Source organism: Schistocerca nitens, chromosome 7, assembly GCF_023898315.1.
Source record: "Schistocerca nitens isolate TAMUIC-IGC-003100 chromosome 7, iqSchNite1.1, whole genome shotgun sequence".
NCBI lineage: Eukaryota > Metazoa > Arthropoda > Insecta > Orthoptera > Acrididae > Schistocerca > Schistocerca nitens.
Window position 1 is genome coordinate 307,756,252 of NC_064620.1, and position 536 is coordinate 307,756,787.

Here is a 536-nt window from a genome sequence, read left to right on the forward strand (position 1 = left end):
CACATGTCTGCGGGTGGGATACGCTACACCCTGCCTGTGGGTCAGGGCTCAGGAAAGCTCTCCTGACACTGAGCGCTCGGACCGTCATTACCCGTCTGAGTAATATATTGCGGAGCGCTTTTAGCCATTGCCCAGAGTCTTTGCGACTGCGAGTGCAACGCCCATGGGGATCGACATGGTTGGGGCGCTTTCTAGCTGATCGCTCGGCATCGGAATCCGTACTGTGAGCAACGCAATCGCGCACAGACTTAGAGCATGTGTGGGGACAGCGGGAATTTCGCATCTTGGATAAAACTCTTCATGAAACGGACGATATAGGGGTGGTTTGCAACTTACGACTGCGAGAAGAGTCCGCCGTTCATCCGCTGGAGTTGCGAGGTGGGCTGTTGGGGTGGAGCACGTACGGGTGCGGGTGGAGTGATTGTCGGTCGACCACTTTCTGCGGCGCAGGCACTGGCGTCGGGGCTCCTGGGGTGGTCAGAGGATGCAGTCTTGGTGCGTGGGGTCGAAAAATGTGTACTGTCGGCCCAGCGATG